The sequence below is a fragment of the Hoplias malabaricus genome, chromosome 1 (genome assembly GCF_029633855.1).
Source record: "Hoplias malabaricus isolate fHopMal1 chromosome 1, fHopMal1.hap1, whole genome shotgun sequence".
Taxonomy (NCBI): Eukaryota; Metazoa; Chordata; class Actinopteri; order Characiformes; family Erythrinidae; genus Hoplias; species Hoplias malabaricus.
The window spans coordinates 47385127-47407220 of record NC_089800.1 but is presented as its reverse complement, the minus strand read 5'-3'; the positions used below and the strand labels follow the sequence as shown (position 1 = coordinate 47407220).

The window sequence follows — 22094 nt, the reverse complement described above, 5'->3', positions numbered from 1 at the left end:
AGGAAGCTGTCTATGCATTGTTCTTGAGCTAATCTGAAGGCCACATCAAGTTTAGAGGTCCGTAGCAATAGACTCTGTAGAAAGATGGTAACCTCTGCACACTAGGTGCCTCAGCATCCGCTGACCCCACTCTGTCATTTTACGTGCCCTACCACTTCCCAATTGTTTGTTATAATACCACTGACAGTAGACTGTGAAATAGTAGTGAGGAAATTTCATAAATGGTCTTGTTGCACAGTTGGCATCCTATCATGGCATGATACTAGAATTCACTGTGCTCCTGAGAGCAGCCCATTCTTTCAGAAACGTTTGTAGAAGCAGACCGCAGGCCTAGGTGTTTGGTTTTATACACCTGTGGCATTTGACATGATTGGAACGCCTGAATTCATTTTTTTCTATTCAATTTACGGATAAGTGAATACTTTTGGCAAAATAGTGTACTTTTACTTTTAATATCAAGTGCTCGAGTTTTGAAAAGAAGTTTAACTGTAATTCTAGGTGCCATATTTGGCTCATCTGCATTGAGACTACCCAATTATGTGGGTCATTGTCTCACTGGTTACATAAATATAATTATTTAACAGTTAATAAGAAGGTAAAGATTTCTCAAATATAAAATAATAGACATTACTTCCTAATTTTAGAAACAAAACAAATAACCGTACAATTCGAGCCAAATGACGAGCCATTTTGGTCAGATAGAGTCGACTCTTGATGTTGAGAAGTATACATTAATCTGACTCACTGAAAAGATCCAGAATTTCAGCCAATGACAGCAACCGCTCCAGTGCCGTGTTTAGTTTTTTCTTCCCATAGATATTCAGACAAACGCTACACTTCGTGCTATACGATTGGCCAGTATCTGTTTTCAATAGCTCCGATTGGCTAGTAGCTCATAGATACACGTAGTCCACCATGACTCACCAAGACCGAATTTCAAATGGTTACAGAGGAAGTCTTGCTGAACATAAACTGCATTTTTAAGTAAGATATACAAATATGAAAAAAAATATTTTTTTTTATTAGTTCCTACATACAACAACAGGGAGTAAACTAAAATTCAGCCTAAAAGGAAAGGGTGGCAATAGGAACCAGGCATCTGGAGACATAATGCACACAAAAGCTATCTCAGAGAAAGAGTCTGTTTGATCAATTAACCGGGCCACGTGAACTGAATTCATGGCCTTAAGAAGTAGATTTTATTCTGAATTGCTGAGCAGAAAAGAACATGCCATGCATATTCCCGATCCTCAGTAGGACGTATTCAGGAAGTTTTAGACACAGCATTGTGTAGCACACCGCTGAACACCAAGTGTTAAACTTACAAACCCAACGAAGTTAAATGAGTCCACCTCCGAAAATAAAGAAAACAAGATTCCAGGGAACTTTGAAGATAGTGGATCAGGAAGCTGTTTAGTTGTATTTCCGATGTCATATTGGTATGAAAATGACACCTGAGCAAAGCCCATTTTCTTTATTAATGAGAAATATCCTTCTGGAAGAAAGCCAACAGCTTTGGCCGTCATAGATCCTGCCAAACCACTGCATTACGTGTCAGAATGCAGAGTGCCTGAGAAGAAGGGAAATTTCCAGCAGCTACTAGATTTAAAAATGCTGATAAATATGTCTGGCCCTTAACTGACTGAGCAAGCCCGCTACAGGCCAAGCCAGAGTGAGCGCGCAAAATGGACTGCAGATGGCGTGGAAGACGATGTTACTGGACTGAGGGTGAGGCTGTGTGATGTTTGGGCCCCCCATTATGGTCACGTGCGCCAGTCATGCCAGGTAACACATGCTGGAGCTGTAATAGAGGTGGGGTTACAGCGAGCAGCCAGTAGGCGCAGGAATGGAATGTTCTGGGAAGGTAATTCGAAGAAAACCTGAGTGAGTGAGTGAGTGTTGTTTGTAAATAGTCCTTTCAGGTGTATGTCAACGGGAAAATTGAGGGTTTACATCCACATATGAGCCGGCACTCTTTGAGTGTGTGTAGGTGTTGCACCAACATTAATGTAAGGAGTTGGAGGGAGATGTTAGTCATCACGCATATTAGCTTCATGCTATATGCTAGAGCTGTGGCTGTACCAAGCTGCCCTGATTACACTGGGAGGGACTTTTTTGGGTGGATTTATTCAAAAACATCTACTCCACTTTTAATATGGCCAACGTTTCATTAACTTTATTATTTGGGTAATTCTATCCTGTGAAGTCCACAAGTTTACGGATGCTTGCATGACTAAAATTGAACCTTCACAACACAGAGTTTAACTTTTATGTTTTGTGTATATTTATTGACAGCCTGAGATAAGGATTTCACTAGATAAATGACCCATATCTTTTTTTTTCTTTGCCAGACGCTCACTTTTAATGTTTATGTAATGTTATGTTATTTAATGTACAAGAATTGGTTATAATTCATGCTGAATACCTGACTACCTTCCAGCCTCTTTCTATCAGTTCAAACAGCTTTTTTATCACCTCAGGGTAACTTTGTTATTATGTCATTTAGGGGTGGGTGATATGGCCCTAAAATAATATCACAATATTTTAGGGAATTTTCACGATAACGATATCCTTGGCGATATAGGCTACAGCGAAATTAGATTTTTGCCCCAACCACTGCATTTAAGGCCAGATTATCCACATGCCTTTTTGCATTTGACATTTACTCTCTGTCGTATTGCTCCAGCAGGGGCCTGCATGTGGCCAGGTTACAATTATAGTCTTGTTTCTTAGTTCCTCACTTGTGATTCAGATATGTTTTTGCTGAAGTTCAACAGCTTGTAATGTAGGAGTGATTTTCATTGATTTATAATATGTGCTTTTTTAACTTCTAGATCTGTCAACAGAGAAACTAAGAAAAACTGTAGAAAAAGGCTACTTAAATGTTGTGTTCTTTTACAATAATGTATGTCAGGGGAACTTAATTAAAATTCATTCCAATTTTCTCAAGCCAAGGTCCAGAACATAAAGTGTAACCTGCATATGATCAGTCCCATATCCTGCATACTGAAGTCGCCTTGCAGTTATAGCAATTATAGCAAACATTTTCTGTACTTAGCAATGGAATTTCAAATCAAATTACCCTTTAAATTACATTTCACAAGATTTATAAATATTTTATGTAACAAATACTGTAAATAAAATGTCCTTTTCTCATTTCAAGTAAAATTTACAAATAAAATAATGATTTTGTAAAAATAAATAAAGTCAGTAATGTAAATGAAGTCGGTAATGACCTGTACTTGCAGTTTACTGTATTTTCATAACCAGCAATCTGATTGGTCCCGCCCAGACCATTATTTCTCCTCTACCAAACCTTACAGTGGTTATTCTGTATTCAGGTAGGTAGCTATTTCCTGGCACCTGTCAAATCTAGAGTTTTCTGTCAAAAGACCAAATAGTTAAGCATTATTCATCTGTCAAAGAGCCAAGTGGCATTGTGCTTTACACCACTTTAGCTGACACTTTGTATCGCTCATGGTTATCTTGTGTGGATTTGCTTGTCCATGGAAACCCTATCTATGAAGCCCCAAACAAGAATTTGTTGTGCTGACATTGCTTCCAAAGCAGTATGGATTTTGTAGTGCTGAAATTGAAGATGATCACAGGCTTCAGAACTCAGCAAGCCCAGTTCTCAACACTTACTTATGGATGGCTGGGTCTTTTTTAGCGAAATCTTGCTCTAAAGTTTGACTCATGTAATATAACAAAGACAAGAAGGAATCACTTTATTAAACATCACAGCTTACTATTCCTCTTTATGCATTTATACTTATTCATAAACCTTTGTCCTCTCAAATATCAATATAATCTCATCTGTTATTTCATACTGCAAATAAAAAATGTTTTCCCAGCGATGGGGTGTTTACTGCTACCATTTGGTTATCATGCCAAGAAAAAAAAAATGTTGGTCACTCAAAAGAAATTGACCTCAAATATTTATTTATCCAAGAATAAAGTGGGTCAGTGCAGTTCTCAAGGACTAACCACACACATTAAAAACAAGCCTGATGCTTGTCAGAGAACAGTGAAGTGTTTGCTACAACAAATGCCCACAGTAATTTCACCATAACATGAGTATGTTTGCCCACTAAAAGCTGTCCTGCCTCTGTGTGTTTGGTGATAATTTGTGCCATACAAGTCCCATGCTGGTGTTATCCCTCCTGAAACGTGAAAATTGACTGCTGGGATGTGTATAGTGTAAATTACTTTTCATTCTTACAGTATTTAGATTTATAAGCCTGGATTAATTCTGTCGTGTTATCTTTAATTTTATGTGCAATATCTAGAAACAAAAATGTTAAGATTTCTTGAAAAGTATGTGAATTTCTTGTAATGGAGATTTATCATACCACTCTCAGAGGAAAAAGAGAGCATATGAGATAGAAGAGAGCACATAGCTGAGTGGGGCAAGAATGTATTCATTCATTCATTATCTGTAAGCGCTTATCCAGTTCAGGGTCGCGGTGGGTCCAGAGCCTACCCTGAATCATTGGGCACAAGGCAGGAACACACCCCAGAGGGCGACACACTCTCACACAATCACTCACACCTATGGACACTTTTTTTTTTTTTTTGGACCATATGAGGAAACCTACACGGACACGGTGAGAACACACCAAACTCCTCACAGACAGTCACCCGGAGCGGGACTTGAACCCACAACCTCCTGGTCCCTGGAGCTGTGTGACTGCGACACTACCTGCTGCACCACCGAACAGGAAGAATGTATTGTATTCTATATTTAAAACTGCACTATGCAAATTTGGCAAGTTTGGGGAATTTGCATCCTCTCTGGTGCAAGTATGTAATTGCATAGTGTGTAAGTGTTTTTTTTAATTTGTGATGTGCTATGTTCCATTTGCTTGATTGATTAATTTGTTATACCCTTATAATGATTATATGATCTGTAATAACTCTACTCGGGTAACCAACGTATGGAGCCAGATTTACCTTTTTAGAGCCTGATGTCTGATGTCGTCTGAAAATCTCAAACCCTACCCTGCAGCTCTGAATTTTGAATAATGTTACAGGCTTTTCAGGGTGACTTGTAGCAGCAGAAGGACACTATATTTTACCCAATCGTCCTCTTGCCACAGTAATGCTTCTTTCAATTTTATTAGGGAATGTGTGCGTGTATGTGTTGCCCTGTGAAGGTGTGGCGCCCCCTCCAGGGTGTGTTCCCGCCTTGTGCCCAGTGACTCCGGGTAGGCTCCAGACCCATGGACCCTGAACTGGATAAACGGTTACAAATAATGAATGGATTCATCTTATATAGGGCAGCTTTAAATTGTGTTTTTTGAAATTCCTTTCTTTTTTATAATACATTTAACTGTGTGTACGCTAAATCACTTTTGAGGCATCATTGCCTCTGGTAAATCAATAATTTATGCAGTTTACCTGCCACTGTAGCAATGTTAAGTTACATCTTTGTACCTCTGACAAGTTGCAGTGTGGTGTTTTACTGCTACAAGCCATGAATATCAATGACTTTGCTGCTCTTTTATGTACCATGGTATGTACACAAGAACTTATTTTGTCTGTGTATACTTGCTTGTCTACATAGTCAATGACTCATCTCACGTAGAAGAGATGCAGTCTAAAGCGCTGCCTTGTTGTTATGAAATTGCATAATCATTTATTATCTTTTTTTCTAAAGATTGATTATAAATTCTTGGTTCTTATGGTGTGTTTGTGAAAGAAAATGACAAAATAATTCCCATAAATTGCTTTCTGTCTCCCTAGCTATGCAACACCAGCACAGACAAAAAGAATATTAAACTCATGTAACTGGAAAACAAAGAAAGAATGAAAAAACAAAGTAAGGCAAGGAAGAAAAATAAATGAAACAAGTCCAAAATCATGTTTTTTAACAGTTATAAAAATGTGAAAAATCAAACAACTAATGATGATTAATGACTCAACCTCAATTTTATATTAGCGTAAAGTGAAAAAGATTATTTAATTTAGATTGTGAAGGAGGTTGCTACTTGGGTTCTGGGACCTTATATTTCATTTGAAAGAGTCTGGGAATACAAGACGGAAATGAAAAAGCCATGAGAGACTTCTTACAGAGCCAATATCCTTGATTTGTATCTTTTTCACCCCCCCCCCCCCCCCCCATACACACATTACCCTGCATTTTGTTTTTATTTTTCAAAAAAGCTTGAAGAAAATTTTGCATAACAATAAGAATCTAACTGATGATTGACAGTGTAAAGACTAGTCTCAGCATTTGGGATTTTTTTTTTTATATTTCTTGGAGCAGCATGCATGCCAACAGTCAGTATTCAGCCCTGCATCTGGCCTCTCATACAGATCCAGGCTCAGCTGGTGAAGATATCAACATATCAAACTTAGAAATGGCTCTCACTTTCTGTGAGAGATTAAAAGCCCAGCATTAAATATTAGGTGAGCAAATAAGTTTTAAAGTGTTTGTAATTTCAAAATTCAACATTATCTGATCTTTTGTTATTTAATAGTAATTGTGTTGTATAAAATGCCCATTGTCACTTTCAGTAGCATGAAAGGGGCAAGCGAGAATTTATTTGTCACTTCTTGGTTTATGAGTTCCATTAAGGAAAAAAGCACTATAAAATCATGTGCTTCAATTTGTTCTCTTCTTGGGAATAATACTGTACCCCTCCAGACACCATTTAAAATTGGGCACCCACTTAGCCTGGTTTTCTGTGTTGTGTATATCTTTGTTAAAATTAGCTGATTAAATGGGTGTCTAAATCATTTTGGATATTTTTCAACAGTATATTTTCCATCTTTGCATATATAAAATGGTGGGGGTTTTTTCTATATACATTTTTAAAAAATGTATTTATATACTTTTTTTTATAACCTATTCTGCATTTCTCATACTCTTTCTCTTCTATTGGTCAGGATTATCGGGTTTACATAATACTTTTTCTTTAGGCATTCCATGGCCCACTGCCAGTGCTATTTTAAGTACTGAACTTTTGCACACTCTAGTCTCTCTGCTGTCAGTATACCCCAGACAGCACACCTAAGTGTTGCCCACATCGGTTGACAGTTTAATTTCTTTCTTTCTGACTAACGGTATTTTTACTTTCAATTCAATGCTGTATAGGTTATGAACATGTGATTAACACAGACTGAAGGAATGTTTAATTTTCAACATGGCTAAATATTTAACATTAAAGGAAAGCTAAGTAGCCCTGTGAAGGACTGGCGTCCCCTCCAGGGTGTATTCCCGCCTTGTGCCCGATGATTCCAGGTAGGCTCTGGACCCCCCGCGACCCTAAATTGGATAAGCGGTTACAGATAATGGATGGATGGATGGAAAGCTAAGTAGTAGCCAGGCCTCCAAAGCATGTAACACCTATATGGACAAAAGCATTGAGACACCTAAAAGTGCTTTTATGACATCCCATTCTAAGTCCAAAGACATTAATAGGGAGTTGGTTCCCTCTTTGCTGCTATAACCCAGTTCTGGAACTTTATCAGGTCTGCAACTTCAAGGCTGAGTTGCTGTGGTTACGAAATGCTTCATGGTATATCTAGAAGGCATCCTACTACAGTACAATGAGGCCTTAAGAATGACCCATTCTTTACAAATTATTTATAAAGCTACACTACAGGAATAGATGCTTGATTTTAAACACACGTGGAAATGGGACTGAATGAAACACTCAAATTCAGTGATTAGGTGATCTGTCCTAATGCTTCCCAATACTACCTGGAAGTGAGGTTTTTCACCTAACATTTTTTTTAAACCCAATTTATTGAATAAGTAGTTTGGGTTTACTCTATAGAAGTATAGTCTGCAAAGAAAACATTATTTTCAGATTAACATGTTTCTCAACACTATAAAATTGTCTAGATTAAAAAAAAAAACTCCCCTTTGGCCCTTGAAGTCATTTATTCATTCATTATCTGTAACCGCTTATCCAGTTCAGGATTGCGGTGGGTCTGGAACCTACTCGGAATCATTGGGCGGAAGGCAGGAATACACCTTGGAGGAGGATCCAGTCCTTCACAGGGTAACACACACATTCATTCACATACTCACACCTACGGACTCTTTTGAGTCACCAATCCACCTAGCAATGTGTGAATTTGGACCATGGGAGGAAACCCATGTAGACACGGATAACACACCACAGACAGTCACCTGGAGTGGGACTTGAACCCGCCACCTCCAGGACTCTGGAGCTGTGCGACTGTGACACTACCTGCCGCCTCACTTGAATTCAGTACATCCTATTAAAGTGTACATCAAAGTAGATATGTCTAGAAAGCAAAACAACACAAAATTGCAAGGACCCAATGTACATAAACTCATTTGTGAGACATTGTAAATCTTTGCTAGTGGAAGAGTTACATGTTCTGTCCTCTAAAACCACAGTTTTAGCCTTGCATTCCAAATGGTATTGATACCCCCTAGTGTATTGGAATGAAAATGGCTCATATGTGCTTGCTTCAGCAATTCTGAATGTCACTCCAGGGGCCTTGCCATTACAGAGCTTTGTAAACACATTAGTGACTTCAGCCAAGGCAACAGAATCTCACACTAGACACTTCTGGCCCTAGCTCCTGCACAGGAAGCATGTCTCTCGGGTTTAGAAGTTCCTGAAAGGGCTCCTACCAATGCTCGAGAGTATGCTCTTTCACCATCCTTGTGAGCACAGCTTGAACAGTTTCCCCCTTTTCTCTCCTGAGCTGATGAAGTTCAATGAACAACAAGGCAGTTCAAGATGGACTTAAAGTGGGTACATTCAGATTTCATGTCCCCTGCCTTATCCAGAATGTGTGAAAAACTCTCTCAGAGTTCAGATTTGAAGTCGTTCTAGTCTTGCATTGCCAGAAAAGGCATATGACAGTGTTACTCTAGATATTCTATGGGAGGTGCTCCAGGATTATTGGGTTCCAGTTTTGCTTAGGGAAGCCCTTAGGTCCTTGTATGTTGAGTTTGTATTGGGTTCTCTTTAGCAGCGGTAAATCAAGCTTGTTCAGTGTCTGTGTTGGACTCAGTCAAGGCTGTGCGTTGTCTCCACTCCTGTTCCTCTTGTTCATGGTCATGTTCATGGCAAGGTACAGTTTGTGACAAGAGGATTGTTGTGCTTTAATTGTGCTTGCTTGAGGTTGTTGTGCCACTGGGTTGTTAGTGAATGGTTATAGAAGAGGTGATCCTTGAGGAAATGATCAGAGGGGACAGGAAAACCAGACTCAGTGCATTACATACATTCTTGAAATTTTAAATAAACCACAGAAACAAATACTGGTGCATTTATTAGACAGGTTCTGTAACAGCAATTTTTTGTTTAGTTTCTGCTAGCAGATCCTCTTGATTCTGAGTGGGCAACCATTAGACATTTTAACAACATTTTATTTGCACTTTTGTGCTTCAGCTATCTAACCTATTACCGCTTCTGAGTACTGTGTACATCCAAATAAATGACTCACTTCACCGTTGCTAACCTAATGTAGAGATACTGGGTGTTATTCTGAAGTTGAACCCTTCAATGTGTACTGCTCAAACCTGTCATTGCCTTAATGTGATTTCCCAGAACTCTAGCTTTCTGAAAACAACACAAATGAATTCCATGTTTTCAACTGTTGATCTGACCTGAAATATGAAATATGAAATATGCAGAACACCCATCTGGAAGCATCTCTACATGTGTTTCTCCACTTGTTTATGCAGATATTTTCTTTAGAAATAAATTTCCATATAGTATAGGATTATTCCTCTTAATAAACTAACAGTGATGTATCATTTTGTATTTTGTCATCATTTTATAGCAGTAAATCACTTCCAATGGCACTAAATCACACTGTAATGGGAGGCTTGGTATGGATAATAGTTTCAAGATGATGACATTTGTTTTTCACTAAATGCGTGTCAATCACTTTCTTAAATAAAATCAAGGACAGTTTTAACAGATAAATATACAGCAGATTGTCTGTGTTAGGGACTACTGTGTTGCTTCAGAAAACAACTTGTTCACTGCAGGAAAAGCCATGCCGAATGGAACAGATGGAGCTGTTTGGAAGATTCAGTCAGAGCTGCTTCTTCCACTGTTCCCCTCATTAAACCCAGCACTAACACTAGGAGAATGGAATGCACATTGCTGAAATGAACCCTGTAAACTTATCAAGCATGAAAAGAAAATGGAAGGGGGATGATGCCTGTACTGTTCTTGCTTAAACAGTTTATTGAGTAATTACCAATAAACTGACATTAATGAGGCCAACCTGGAAATGTAGGCCATTAAAACAGGTAAAAGAGTGGAATCTCAGTGGCTGTGTAAACCTCATTAACATGAGTTATTTGACAGCTGCTAACACAGATGGGCTAAACCTCACACAATAAGTACAATCTGATTGAGTTCATAAGACAAAATAATATATTTCTGCTCTTATTTAACCCAAAAGAAAATTGCAAATACCTTGAATTGACCATAGTAACATCAGGTTTTAATTACTTCATTCAATGGTTTATGGAAATAAAGTTCACTATCACTGTTCATTACGGGCATCAGAAAGTAGGCGCAAACAATAAAGTAGCATTTTCTCACAGTTTATCTTCTGCAAGAAAATACAGAGTGCCTGGATTATTAGTCCAAGTGGCTCAGCTCACAAAACAAACTGGAAAGAATTAACCTTAGGAGGGCTTATCATTTATGCAGACGGTTCTTTCCACAGCTGGATAGATGGAGGCTCCTGACTCTGGTTTATTCTATTCTAAACACATTCCAGTTGCCCACAAGAGACTTCCTGAAAACCCACTTCCCAATTTAATGTAGTGTATTGGTTATAAAACTGATGGAGTGGTTCAAATCAGCAAAGCCTGTCCTGCATATTTTCAGGCTTGGCTGAATACGATTGGTTAGTAGGTCCCAAACTTGAAATGACCTTACTCTTTCTTTTGAAGGGGAGGACAGCTACCAGTGTGGTGAGCTGTGGAGCTAAGCCATTACAGAGTGATGAAAATCAAGGCTTATCCCATTCTTACCACTCACTCTTCACTTTCCAATAATAAACATGCTCTGTGTGCTGTGTGGTTACAAACAAACTGTCATGGTGAACTTGTGGTAGTTGGGGTAGAGACGTACTCTCAGGTTTAGGGAGTGGCTTGCAAATGTGGCCCTTTGTGGGTGCACATAGTTGCAGTTTGATTGTTTACCCCCTAAAGATTTATGCTATCAGGTTCTCATACCCACTTAGAGACTCAAGCTAACTGCTAATGGGTGTTCTGGTCTGATGTTAACTAGAATAATTATATGTATTAATTACATGTGGAAAGACTTTGTATTCCTGCTTTGAAAATACCTGTTATACATGTTAAAAAGACAGGTACCTGAAAATTCAGCTGACACAAAATGAAAAAAAAAACTGAACCAAACTGCTGTTTCCTAATCGGGAATCCTCTGGCATACCCGCTGGCACTGAAAATGCTCCTTTCTTCTCATGGCGGCTGCTGTAAAGCGATTTACACTCACTGACAACCTTAAAATTTTAGACTAGACAAGGCTGATGTTATTTTCCCTTCACCCATTAATGTAATTTTAGGAGGCAGATCCTTGCTTCTTTCACAATTTCACAAATACCTCCTGATACCCACAATTTCACAAATACCTGAATACTTGGAAATTCACATTTTCCAAGTATTCAAGCATTTAGTTCTATCTTAAAATGGTCTGTTTAAGAGTCTTCATTCTCTGGCTTCTTATTGAATACTCATTTCCACCTTAAAAACAAACACAAGGCCAATATTTCCTCTCTTTTTACTCTGTCTCTGGTCATGGAGATTTTTAGAAAGACAATAGGGCTTTTTGGGTCTGGTAAGATATAACATTATCTCTGTTCACTTGATCAGTTGCAAGACTGCAAGCGCACTTCTCAAAGAGAATACACTGCTCCAGCACTGCTCTTGGGGATGCTAGTGCTTCAGGCTAGTTTCCTTAATCCATTTCCACGCACCCTGGATATGTTATGTTACCAAGTACAGTAAATATATTACAGATTGCTCCTTTATCTAATTCATCAATTAATCTGACTAACTCAGAAGACATTGTCAAGTGGTAATTCTTCTCTCTCTCTAGAGGTTCATGTGCCTTATCTAGCAGCTAGTGGGTGCTAATGTCCACCAAAGAAACTCAAGCTAATGGTTAGTGTGTGCTAATTTTTACAGAGCCATTCCACATTAATTGTTATTAATTGTTATAGGCCCATTGTAAGGTGCTGCTCACTGGCTGAATACCTGCTCTCATTACTGGTGTCTGTGCTGTTTAGCACTTTCAGTAATGCTGTGTTTTGTTTGCCTATTGGTTACAGTTATGTTCTTTTCACTATTTTGTAAGGGCTTTGGGTTCTTTAATAATGCTATATAGATGCAATGTCGCTTTTATTAGTTTAATATTGGACAGGTTTTTACTTGTTGCTGTGAGCTAAAAGGGTGAGGGTGGGGATGACTTGACGACAGTGATGTATATGTTGATTACACACTGCAACTGTAGGGGGAGCACAGGAATAGGTGTTCTATAAATACATATGCTAAAACAAACTGAAGTATTACTCAAGGATTTCAAATAAACTGTCAGAGAGAGAAAATGAACATCAGAATCACAGTAATGTCAAGTGACTGCTCTCTGCTGTCTGAGTCACCGAGTATCCTATTTTAACTACAGTGTCTATGAGAACTGTCTGGCATCTGGTTCTACATTATACCAGTCAAGATAGTAATTAAGTGAAAATAAAATCTAGAGTATGTTTGAACTTAAAACTATAGCATACACATATGCTATGGCGTAAATGTAACTACAAATAAATAAATTAAATAAAATACATTTCCACAGCCAGGGATGGAGTAATATATTTATATATATATATATATATATATATATATATATATATATATATATATATATATATATATATATTACTCCATCCCTGGCTGTGGAAATGTATTTTATTTAATTATATATATATATATATATATATATATATATATATATATATATATATATAATTAGGGCTTCAAAATGGGTGTTAGGTGGGGAGAGGCTGCAGGATGGTTCATGGATGGCATTACAACGGTAACCTCTACCCTCACGTGCACTTGGAGGTATTTTTTATTTTTTAAAATAAAATTTTGACTACAGCATATCAGCTGGATTATTTTATTGAATGATTTACTTGAGAAGGGCATGCGATCTTGGGGTCTGACTTTCCAGAGTGAGGCTGGAGGACAAATGACTGCCAATGCTTCAAATAATGAAGTCTGTTTTTCCGAATGTCCAGGACTCACATGGTGTTGTATGCTAGAAGGCTCCATTTAGGTGACTCAACCAGTTTATCAAAGCACTGTAGGCACAACAGGTTTAGGACAACTGCAGCCAAGTGTTTTGGAACCTTTTGTTTGTTTGATTGTTGACGTCTTCTAGATTAAAGATGTCCTGTCAGCCTAACTGCCTGTTCTGTTTTAACATCAAAGCTATAAATAAAAAAATATACTTTCAGTTATTTTAGAAATTCTATGATACTGTGGAGTGTTGTGTGGTTACTTCCATGGATCCTGATGTCCTGGGCTTTGATCCTGATGCTCCGAGTTCACTGCTTTTGAGAATTTAGTTTTCTCCCTTTGCCTGTGTGGGTTTCCTCTGGGTGCTGTGGTAGGTAAGTGAATTGACTGTGTGATTTTTTGTCACAGCTGTGAGTGTGAGTGACTGAATGAGTGTGTGTGATGCCTTGTGATGGACTGCCGCTCTCTCCAGGGAGTAATCTTCTTTGTGCCTATGATTTACTTGTGCCAGATGTGTTTATGTCTCATTTTATCTTTGTTAAGTACATAATTGTCATTAACTTTTAAAAGTTTTAATAATTCATTATTCTACTGAATATGCTTCTGTTTCATTAAAAAAACACAGACTTATCCCAGAAGTCAGCCTATGGTTTAATAATTGGTGGAAATGAGAATAAGTATATTTATTTACTAATAGTTTGCCACACACTGCACTAACAGCACTTTTTAGCTGGAGTTATAAAGTCCATTACAGTTCTGTGTTCTGTTTGCTTTCTGTTAACACTGGAATATAATCCATTCCTTTGTCCCACATGTGGAAGATTTGAAGATAACTTCAATTCATGATTTCATCTTAAGAATGATATCTGTCATTTTATCCAACTATTCTTCTTCATGTTACAAAGCAGCTATTGTACTGACCTGTTGACTTGGATACATCAGATGTTCTACAATAAAACATATCCTATATATGTATAAACATAACCTCCCCTATAAACTGTACCCTTTATGGAGTGTAAATTGTTTCAATAAGCTACCTTGCTAATTTTGGTTGAAATAAATTACTTAATGTGCCTGTTAATAAATCCCTTATGAATCGCAAAATATGATTTGTGGGTGGCACCTTTGCCCTGCTGATGTCACAGGTTCCCAGTTCCAGGGTTCTGGGTTCAATCCTTGCTTTGGGTCAATGTCTGTGAGGGGTTTGGTGTGTTCTCCCTGTGTCTTTGTGTGCTTTTTCATGGTGCACTAGCTTCCTTTCACAATCCAAAAACCCATTCATATAGGTGAATTGACAGTGTGAATTTAACCACAGATGTTAGTGTGTGAAATTGCGAATAAGTGATGCCCTGTGATGTCGTGACTTTGTTTCTGCCTTGCTCCCAATGATTATGTGTTGCTTGTGTCATCTGTAAATAAGCCTATTATTGTGGCCCAAATATACTGTTATATCATTCATTCATTCATTGTCTGTAACCGCTTATCCAGTTCAGGGTCGTGATGGGTCCAGAGCCTACTCGGAATCATTGGGCGCAAAGCAGGAACACACCCTGGAGGGGGCGCCAGTCCTTCACAGGGCAACACACACACTGAGACATTCACTCACACCTATGGACACCGACCTACTAACGTGTGCTTTGGGACCATGGAAGGAAACCAGAGAACCCGGAGGAGAACACACCAAACTCCTCACACCCGGAGCGGGACTTGAACCCACACTACCCACCGTGCTGCCTGTTATATAATATTATTTAAAATTATTTAATAATATTTTTCTATAAATTAATTATTTATTGTTAGTCAGTTTGGACTAATTTAAATCCATTTCCAAACCTTTCCAAACATAGTTGGGTCATTGAAAGAACAGTTGTCAGTTGTCAAATGTGACCATTAAATTTCCATTTATTAACATATTTGGTTATTGTGAATTCAGATAATTGTGACTCATTCCTTATCATGCCTTATTTAAAGTATGTTGCGTGTGAAGGATTTAAATACATTAACATTTAACTCGTTTACCAGATAATTACATACATATTGTATAAATAAACACCATCAGTGCCATATACACAATTCAAAACATGTATAACTCTATATAATCTATAGGGTTAATAATGCTAGGGTATTATTCATAGCTTGTTACAGGTAATTCATTATTAGAAAGCAGACTAACAATAAAGTCTTAGTCACTAAATTTTCAGTTTGGCCTCACTATTCTTTGGTTGGTCCTTGTGTCGTGTGCTCCTTGTTCAGTCACATGATCAGTGCTGTCATTACCAGTGTCATATGGTTTTAGTCATGTGACTTTTTACTCAGGGGTCAGAGCTCAGCCAGCTGGACTAACCCATAACTCTGGACTCTGTGTGTGTGTGTGGCCAGTTATACAGATATATACACTCAAAAAAATAAACTTTCAGTTTATATCCAATCGGATATTAACTATAAATCAAAACCTGACACTGATGTTCGAGTGAAATCGGAAACTGGGAAATACCAATTTTCCGACTTGTAAATTGCACCTGAACGGTGGACAAAGGCATATTTGCCGCTGGGAAACTCGGGATTGTAAATGATACACGAGTTTACGAGATGTGACAAATATCATGGAGAAAATGGCAAATATGCATTTGAATCATTTCATTATGTGTGTTTTCTGTGAATAAATGTCAAATATTATGATCAGATTTGTTATCACTCAAAAAGCATTTAGTTGTTATTTAATAATAAATCACTTTTTGGGGACATGTTGTATACAGTGGGCGAAATTTCAGCCAAGCCCCCAAACGCAGTGAAGTCATATTTAATACTTAACCACTCAGTATATACAAACTTACGATGGGTACCCGAATGCAGCATGACTAAAAATTAAAAGTGATATATCGTCACTGTCCCATCAAAAATGTTTCTCCAGCATAGCTACTTTCCTGTGTGAACATTTCATTATGAATGGACCAATAGAAATTTAATTGGAATACATTTTTACTTTGACTTACATATAAAGTTAAGAAGGTTGTGTGTGTGTGTGTGCAAGAGAGAGAGAGACTGAAAGTGAAAGGGACTTCTGCGTGCATGTCCACGGCTCTGTATAAGTCAATATTCAATATGATTTAGGGATACTAAATTGAGCAATGGGCTTTCCCATTTAGGGAAAAAATCATGTATAAAATAATAAAGATTTTTAAAGACAAATGTATTGTAGCTGCAAATTCATGGTTATATGAAAAAACTACAGCAAGTAATGTTTGGAGAAGGAGAAATGAACTGAAATAATGTGGGCCATGTGACTACTGCAAAGTGCTTTAATGAAAAGGATTTTTACATCAACTCTAATAGACTCATTTATAGTGTAATCATGCCATCCAGAACCCTTGGGTTGTGATCACAACAGTGGACAGCAGGAAATTCTCTGGGGAAAAGATGGCATTTTCTAGACATCATTTATTCCCTCCATTGTTCCAGTAGGAACACTGGGAATCTCTTCTCAGAACCCTCAGACACCACACAAAATGATTTCTCCACCACTACTGCTCTCATCTATCTATCTAGCTATCTATCTATCTATCTATCTATCTATCTATCTATCTATCTATCTATCTATCTTTCCATGCTTTATTTTTGGAAGTTTCATCCCAGTTAATTTATATGATAATTTTGCAATTGCTGTTCAAAAGCTTAAAATCAATATTTCTCAATATGCATCTGCTGATAAATAAGTCATGTATTGTACAAGGAACACATTTTAATATTTTCTCTATTTTCAGAACTGTGCATGAATGACTGAGGATGATTGGCCTGAAATATTTTTTAATAAAATTAATTACCAAAATCCATAATTTTCATTCAGATGTGCCAATCAAATCTTAAAGCAAACAACATGAAAATAATTGGATATTTACATTATTTTATTCAGCATACAAAATATATATTGACTACAACTTTTAAAATATAATTTGGTAAATAGAATAAGTTATTGTTGTATGTAACTCACCAAAAGCTTTAATGGGAAAAAATTCCAAAATTGTACCAAAGCTTTTATTTATTTATTTATAGATTGATTGATTGATTGGTGTAACTTACTGATTATACTCTGCTATCGCAAGTTCTAGAAAACACTGACTAGGAATAACTTTTAAAAATGATAAATTCAGTTTAATAAGGTGGCTGTAACTGATTCGTGAAATATATTTTAAAGAGATGAGTAATAAAGGCCAAGCCTGGTAAAATGAAAGGGGTAGATTTATGACCTGTTTTTCATTTGAAATTTGGCAAGAACTCTCTTTTTAAGGCATGTACCCTTGACTTATTCAGACAGCTGCACACTGAAGTCTGAACTGAATGATCACAGCAGTCTGACAGTCTCTTTTGGGTGAGCTGGCACCTGTAACATCACTCTCTCTCTCTCTCCTGTCCTATAAAGGATTATTACTTGGGTTGTTGCTAGGACAGTTGTGTTCTGACACAATGAATGTAATGGCTCTTAGAGGCAGAGGCCCCTTCGGCCTAAAACTGAAATGAGTGACCACCGGGAAAGCAACCATGTAAAAGTAGGAATTACACAAAGGGTGCATTACGCTCAAAGCATTACGGCTGTTACATTGAGGAAGGCCCAGTCTAGCGAAGAAGCCAGCTAAGCTAAACTCTGAGTACTTCCCCAAATGGAACATAGCTTTCCATATCATCATTTAACACACCATTATATATGAACCCTTATGTAACAGCCTACTGAGTCAGAATTGTTCACATTTGTGGTGATGGGTAACAGAGGAGGTTCTGTCACAACAGTTACACTGGATTTATATGGTTACTGCTAGTCACATAATGCAACTTGCTGCAACTAAAATCTTGGCTAAATTATCCCCAGAATCCTCATAGCTGTGAATGCTGAGAGGTTTTTTTTTTTTAGAAAAAAAAATACAAAGTGAACCAATGCGTTTGAAAGTGGAGAATCCAGAAAAGCCGTTGAAAGATGAGTGCTGGATACAACAGAACCTATCACCTACTTCTTAGGACACTGAACTTTTCTTATAAAACTTTATTAAGACATTATTTCACTCTCTCAACACTGCTCTGTTTCAGTTATGTCTTTGTAGGTTATTGCATGGGTTTCCACTGTTATTTTCAGCTGATTTCTTAAATTCTCATGTTTCCTAGTTTTCCTGTCTGTCCCTATTAGTGAATTTTAGACTTCCCTGTGTATTTTTTTATGGCTTTACTCCAGGATTTTCATATGGTTCTAATTAACATGACTTGGCATCTATCTCTCAGCTTTGCCAATTTTATATATAGTAGAAATATAGTTATTTTGTTTATTTTTTACTGGTCAGAAGGGAAAGGCTCATCAGTACAGAATTTTTTACATTTCTTGATCTTCCATGAAGGGTTAGCAGGGGTCATGGGACAGTAGGGTTTGTGTGAGTAGAAGTATGTACTGTGGAGTGCTTTAAGTTGAAGATTGGCTTTGTGATTTCCTTTGTGCAATGACACACAAAATAGAGGAAATTTGTGCTTATGCACATTAAAATGTAGTGATGTAATTTGTCAAGGTGTTATGCTTCTGCAGTACATTTAGAACAGCGTGGAGACACCAGAGACTGCCAGGTAATCTATTTGTTTTTATTATATATTATTTTCAGTGAAAGTACAGCTTTTTTCATCATTTAGAAAAAACCTAAAGACATAACAGTAAATTAGAATATAGCTACATTGTACTTTTTATTGGCACTCATTTCATATATAACAGGATTCACACATATATTAAAGATATTTATATGTTTTTACATTTATATATTTATGTATGCATTCTTCTGTATATCTGCATTTACAAAAACCCTAACAAGTTTTATTTATTCTTTTCTTTTATTTTATTTTATTTTATTTTTTGGGGATTTGCAATGGTTTACTTTCTGGCCATTAACTTTTACTTTACATACACGTTTTCAGGGCAGCTACACATCCTTCCAGATCCATATCCCTGAGCTGTCTTCTCACAGTGGAACAAAATAACATGTGGGTTTTCTTAAATACAAAGAAAGGGAGGATCATGTTTTTCTCTCTCAAACCAGAACTTACCTCATTTCCAGTAATATGCCACTTGACACCTTACTGTCTGTGGTTGGGTTAATTCCAGCAATTACATATACCACCATGTGAATTTGATTGAGTATTTGTTAATCAGCTGATGAGTTCATTCAGTTGTGTTTGAGTGCAGGTGTAGTCCAAGGCAAATATCCTGAAACACTAGTTCATTGGATTTATCCCTTAGCTTATTGGCTTCGAGGAGACTTTGCCCCTAGGAGCCCTCTTACATTGTTCTGGATAATTCTATACCAGTCTCTGCTTTGCCCTGGGACTGCCTTCTCATGACTTTAAACAGCTGTACTCAGCCTAAAAGAGCCCTTAGGAGAGACACCATTGAGGATACACTCTGATTTCCAAAATGTCAAGAATTAGTTTGACAAAAAATCTAATGTAAACATTGTCCCAATTGCCCCTGTGGTATTTCATTATCATATATGTAGTATATTAGCAATTTCTGTTAATGCTGTTTTTAAACACATATCTTCCACATTAAAACTCAAGTTTAACCATTAAAAAAACAAGAAGCAGAAGTTTTGAATGTTTAATGAATAATGGTTTTAAAATTGAAAACAAGGTTTCAACCATGACCTCATACATTTTGAACACTACCTGTCATTGGTGGACTCCTTAGGACTTATATATCTATAGACCCCAGTTCCACATTGTTTGGTTACGTTCTAGCACTGATGAGATGTCTTGATAGTTCCTGTGAGTTTTCTTTTACCTTGCCTCAGCATAACTGTATTGTTTGACATTAGAATGCTCATATTAAAGTTGACACAACATATTTTAACCTTGTAGTCACATTCATTTTTCATCTGTTCTTATCTGTTGTGCTGGAGGTAAAATGCTGTCATTGTCCAGCCATTGTTGATGGCACTTTTGGTCATAGATCATGTCTGGCCAAATTCATTTATATTTGTCAAATTAGATTATTCCCATATAAAAATAGGCAATTCAGATTTATTAAACTTTTATGAAGATGTGTTGATTCATGTTGTGTCTTTACTTAATTTAGCTGGAGTCTTCTTCTTTTTCTTCTTTTGGCTGTTGCCATCCGGGTTCGCCACAGTGGATCAACCGTGATCTGCAACATCGATCTGGCCCAGTTTTCATGCCGCATGCCCTTCCTGATGCAACCCTCACTATTTATCTGGGCTTCGGGAACAGCACTGCAACACGATGCATTCCAGTGGCTAGGTACACACACTCACACCTATGGAAAATCTTCAATCAACAAACTGAATCTGATCACAGCACATGTGAACCCAGAGAACTTGCCAGTTTTTCTTCACAGAGATCAAGTATGGCTTTTTTCTTGTGTAAATGTTTTTCAGGTTGCATTTCTGGTGGCAGCAGTGGATGGTGTTTCTTCTGATTTCCTGAATATTATTTATGGTAGATATGATATGGTATATTGCATGCATACATTTCTAAATCTATATATACAAAAATGCAATGAGGCTTGCTAATGGAAAACATTGGAAATTATGTATTTTTTATTTCCTGTTAAATATAATCCAGGTCATTTACATTGTCAAAATTTTTTTTCTTTTTAATTTCATTTTACAGCATGTTCTAACTTGGAAATGGGGGCGTGTCAGATATTATAATGAGAAGACAAAGGTATTGATTGAAGCGATCATTTATGTAAGTGAAAAATGTTCATGCAGAAATGTATTCCAGAATACTGTGTAAAACTGACGTTTTTTTCCATTCCTTTAAACACTGTATGGCTATATATGTAAATGAAGAACTTGGAGCTTCTGTGGTAAAAGACAATCATTATAAGAATAAGGAACTTGAGAGGCAAATATTTTAGCTCCTAGCATTCATTTCCTCTAGGGAGTACTGTGAGTCATGCTGTGTTTGGCTTCGACTCAGTGCTACCCTACCTGGGAAGGCTGGGCCTTAGGAATTGGCTGGTATATTTTTTTAATTTACCAAAAGGTCAAGGGGTCAGTTCTGACTCACTCATGTAATGGGCTCCTTCTTTCTGAAAGTGTGGAAAATAATGTGTCCAGTTTTTGCCATAAAACCTGCTAAAAGGAACATTCGTTGTAATTTAATGTTGATAGCAATTATATTTCTTATTTGAAATTTCACTCAAACTAACCCTGTAAGGCAAAAAAAATGTCTTAAAAAGAAAGCAAATTGTACACTTGAGCCACACTGCTATGTTTTGACATGGGTCAGGGACTCCAGTTGACTTTATAAAGTTTGTTTTATTTTGATTAAATTTCAAAGTAAATTCTAATTACATGTGTGTCACTTTCACATTTTGAAGTGCAAGTTGCAAAGAGCATTTTTACCCTTTGTTTCCTGATGTCCATGTTTGTTAACGGTTTCCATGATGTTTGAAAAGTGGTGTTCAGGACATAGAATGAGTCATATACTTTGCTTTACTGTTGAGTGTTATATAAAACTGAGGTATGTAACAGATAACAACAAATTCATAGAAGGTGCTCTTGATAATTGGTTTCCTCTGAGTCATTCTGAGTATTTGTAAAGGAACATGTGTTAAAAATATTTAGATACAAAGGACACGTGAGACACAGAAGTACATTTGTATAAGAGAACTGATTTGATGAATGATGTTGCACCACTTGGCCTCTTCATTAGGAGAGAAGCATTTGCTTAAATTATGTCAGATTTGAATTTGTACCCCTTTAGCTTAAAGTCACATGCGGGCCTACCATGGTTAGTGCTAGGTGAAGAGTAAACAATGCCAATGAACCCT

The 22094-nt window shown here is 37.2% G+C and overlaps 1 protein-coding gene across 2 annotated transcripts in view; it reads left to right on the top strand.

Moving 5' to 3' along the window:
- Positions 1–1824: 1824 nt before the first annotated feature.
- gipr (gastric inhibitory polypeptide receptor) overlaps positions 1825–22094 on the top strand; it is a 42795-nt gene continuing 22525 nt past the window's right edge. Inside the window, exons 1-4 of one of the 2 annotated variants that reach the window (XM_066665001.1) lie at positions 1850–1888; positions 20373–20554; positions 20692–20752; positions 20927–21004. The gene's annotated coding sequence lies outside the window, so the exon portion shown is untranslated. Of the gene's footprint in view, positions 1889–20372; positions 20555–20691; positions 20753–20926; positions 21005–22094 lie in introns of both variants that reach the window. The other variant, XM_066665028.1, reaches the window with a different exon arrangement.